Source organism: Hyaena hyaena, unplaced genomic scaffold (genome assembly GCF_003009895.1).
Source record: "Hyaena hyaena isolate Hyena2069 unplaced genomic scaffold, ASM300989v1 scaffold_1061, whole genome shotgun sequence".
NCBI classification, from domain to species: Eukaryota; Metazoa; Chordata; class Mammalia; order Carnivora; family Hyaenidae; genus Hyaena; species Hyaena hyaena.
In genome coordinates, this window is record NW_024081696.1 from 190,073 (window position 1) to 194,414 (window position 4,342).

At 39.2% G+C, this 4,342-nt stretch overlaps 1 pseudogene; it reads right to left on the reverse strand.

Moving 5' to 3' along the window:
* Positions 1–795: 795 nt before the first annotated feature.
* LOC120223905 lies at positions 796–901 on the reverse strand (annotated as a pseudogene).
* Positions 902–4,342: the final 3,441 nt, after the last annotated feature.

Here is a 4,342-nt window from a genome sequence, read left to right on the forward strand (position 1 = left end):
AAGAGCACACTGTATACACTGTATCTTAGCTAACTTGACAGTAAGTTATATTTAGAGAAGAAAAAAAAAAAGAAAGAAAATGAACCAAACAGAACTTCTATAAATAAAATATAGTCGTTGAAATGTAAAACAACAGGCCAGCTAGACAGATTAAGACACAGTGGAAACAAGAATGAGTTTGCTGAAAGATAACCTGAGTACATGAGAAAGAATAAAGTGCATAAAGTTAGAGATGAAGGGGAAGGGTGTATGAAAAGATAAGGAGAACAGACAGATAAAGTAGTCCCAGTAGATGGCTAATAGTTTCAAAAGAATAGAATAGAGATGGGGAGAGGAGTAAACTATGGACTTTAGTTAACAATACTGCATTGATATTGGCACATCCGTGTGACAAAAGCACCAGAGCAATGTACGATGTTAAAAACAGGGAAAACTGAAGTGGTCGGGGGCATAGGAAAAGAGAGGTGTATGAGAACCCTCTGTACTTTCTTCTTGATTTTCCTGTAAACCTAAAACTGCTCCAAAGAAATAAAATATATTAAAATAAATTCATTAAAAATAATAATTAAAATAAATAAATACATGTCTAGTGAGCTAAAATTAAAGTTTAACAGAACCAGTTTAAAGACAGGAAGAGAAAGGGCTGAGAAATAAATTCTTAGCAAGAAACAAATGCATAAAAATCTAGTACATTAAACCGTTGAGTTTAGGAACATAAGCATTTATGGGTATTACAGTTCTTTTGCATTAAGAGAAATCTGCATGTTGACAGCAGCATAGTAGAGTAGGGAAAAGAGAGGCTTGAGTGTCAAAGCCCATTTTGAATGAAGGTCAAATCCCGTTTTTAAACTGATAAGAACAGATACTACACTTGATCTTAGCCAAAAGGCCAAGAAGCGATTAAATCCCATTTTTAAAGACCAAACATCTTACCTCCAAAAATATTCCTTATTATATACCTGATATGGCAGTGTTAGGTTTACTTCCCTCCCCCAACCAAATTAAAGCAGTTCAAGGTTCACCCATCGAAGGAGGACAATAGCTATTTTTCATGGCTCTTCAACACTGCACCCATGAGCTTCCACAACTCCTATCAGAATGGGGCAAGCCTTTGTCTTCAGAACATGGTGCTCATGACCTGCCTTTGTAATCAGGTGGCTCTGAAAAAGGCTTCATTTCAGTTGGTCTAAGACCAACTGAGACCTTTGACTTACCTTTCAAAACATCAGTGATGAGTATTCAGTCCCTGCAGGCTCCTAAACAGCCACCCATAGTGCTGCCCCCTCAGGGGTTTCACAAGGGTGTGAAAGCAGGCATATGGACCAGGCCCATCACAGAATCTGTAAGCACTCTACCCCACTCAGGAGGGCCAAACATCCTGGCACACATTCTGCTCTTCAACTCTAGAAGCACCAAGCCTCCAATCCAGGGCCAGCTTCATGGGTGTATAACCTGTGCAGCTGCACAGGGCCCCATACTTACAAGTATCCTGCTGTTGCCATTTTGTAATTCTTGAACATTTTTCAACGGGGGCTCCCTGCATCTTCATTTTGCACTGTCCTCTGCATATTGTGTAGCCAGTCCTACCCTGATCTTTTATTTATTGTGTAATATAATAACTAACATCATTATATAGTTTAATTCTCCCTGAGGTTCTAACCAGGGGTTGCCAGTGCTGATGCCCACGGGGAAAAGCACTGAAGTGGGCAAGATTGCAGCTGGTGAGCCTGAGAGCCAGCAGGGGGCACTGCAACTGTGGTGAGCGGAAAAGTCTTGTGGATGCCAGTACTGGACTGGCTAAGTGTTGTTTCCGGCCCAGTTTAGTCAGATCTTCCAATTTTTAAAGAAAAAAATAGAGATGTACTTTAAAAAACCAATTCATCATATTTTAAAATGTAGGCTCAATTGGGGAAAAAAAATTCTGTGTACAAACGTATCTTTGTATATACCTCCATCACTAGTCTATGACCTTTGCCCTAGAATTTCAAAGACAAAAGCATGTTTTTAAATTTCCTTTCCTATTTCTCAGTAAACATAATAGTCTTTTTTTTCTCTTTTAGAGCAAAAAAGGAGTTAGCTTGTAGTTGATAATGAGAAATGAGGAATCTAGGCTGTAGGAATAAATGCCTGACCCCATCCTGGGGGGGGTCTTCATTTTGGTTGGATCAACAACATTGAAAAGAAACCACAAGGTAATTCTCAACAGGTTATCTTGCCTATTAAATTATTACTAATTGCCCTGCTGCAGTTATTAATATTCTTGATCAGGAATGTGAATTGAATATAAAATAATATACTATGATAAGGAATGAGTGAGGTTCAATGTCTTTTTGGACTTATGGCCAGCATCTGTACTCTCTTCTCTGCTAATATAAGAGGAACAGGATAATTCTGTTACCTTCGATAAAGAGATTAGGAGGCAGCCCCTCTCTTCCTGATTCTTATGCATATACTCACTTTATAAAATTTTTGGATCCATAAACCCTTATGGACTCAGTTTAAATGTGTTGAGGGATTATTAAAGCCAATGGATTATGAGTTCTTTAGACATATTTTTACACAACATAATGCATAGTTACTCCACCATAGGACAGCCCTCTCCCTGGTTCCTCCCCCTCCCCTTACTTCTATATGTATTTTGGGCTTATTTTTAAATTGTTTCACTTCTCTTTTCATCTTCCTGGTACCAGGTATTTCCACATTTTATTCACTAAATTGGAAGAAATGTTGCAGACATTCTGAGACTATAAGATTTCTTTCCTGTCCCAATTTCCTTTTGGCAGGACTGCTGTATATGTTAGTATGAAAGAATGTGCACTGCACACCTTTAAGGGGTGTCATTCATATTGTCATCTGTGGGGAATGTCCCCTCTTGGAGTTGAACAGAGTTTAAATGACACAGCTATACATATAGTCATTCCTCCTAGCAGCTGCTTTAGACATAAAGATAAGGACAGTGACTTCATTAATAAATCGGAATCTCTGCTTACCCTCCTATAATGTGTATACACAAAACCTGTGACATAGGTACATGGCAATATCTGATCATGTTACTATTTTTCATTTAAAAATCTTTAATTTCTCTCCAGGATTAAGTCTGTTACTTGTAAAGTCTAAAAGTGGTGGGCTGATTTTATCAGGATCACTTTCGTGAGTTTAAAAAATGGATTCCTATGGGCACCTGGGTGGCTCAGTCAGTTGAGCACCCAACTTCAGCTCAGGTCATGATCTCACAGTTTGTGAGTTCGAGCCCCACATTGGGCTCTGTGCTGACAGCTCAGAGACTGGAGACTGCTTTGAATTCTGTGTCTCCCTCTTTTTCTACCCTTCCCCCACTAACACTCTGTGTCTCTCAAAAGTAAATAAAGAAGCATTAAAAAAAATCTGTATAAAAAATGGATTCCTAGACTCAGATTGATGATTCTGGATTGAAAAGACCTCAAGTGAAGTCTGGGAGTCAGTGTTCTAAAAAGCAGCTCCCCACAGACACTGCTAGCCTGGGTATTTCTGATGCATAGTTATGTTTAGGCAACACTGGTCTATGTCGCTGGTGGACTGCAAAGCCCTTCACAACTGGGCTTCGACCAACTTGACTTCTTTCATACCTTGCATTTCAGCTTTTCTGGAATATTCAACATCACTGAATATATCACGCACTTGAATGCTTTAATTACATTACACATTCTTTCTGTCTGGCAAGAGTTTTTCTTGGATTTTTTTCAGTCAAGTAAACTTGATTCTTGACCTCTAAGATGTAAATGAAATGATATCCTGTTGAATCGATTTCTAGTTCTCCCATACCTAGAATCAATTATTCCTGTCTCTAAGCTCTTACAATAGTATATATTATAAGAGTGATTCTTAGGGTGCCTGGGTAGCTCAGTTGGTTAAGCATCCAGGTCTTGACCTAAGGGTCATGAGTTCAAGCCTTGCATTGGGTTCTGTGCTGGTGTGAAGCCTACTTAAAAAAAAAAAAAAGTGATCCTCAAAAACTGTTGGTCAGGAGCGCCTGGGTGGCTCAGTCAGTTGAGCATCTGACTTCAGCTCAGATCATGATCTCATGGTTCATGGGTTCGAGCCCCGCGTCAGGCTCTGTGCTGACTGCCAGCTCAGAGCCTAGAGCCAGCTTCAGATTCTGTCTCTCTCTCTCTCTCTGACCCTCCCCTGCTCACACTGTGTCTCTCTCTCTCTCTCTCTCAGAAATAAATAAAAACACTAAAAAAAAAAAAAAACTGTTGGTCAGATACTTCCCCAAAATATATATATTTTTTTACAAATAGTTTATTGTCAAATTAGTTTCCACATAACACTCAGTGCTCATCCCCAAAGTGCCCTCCTCCAT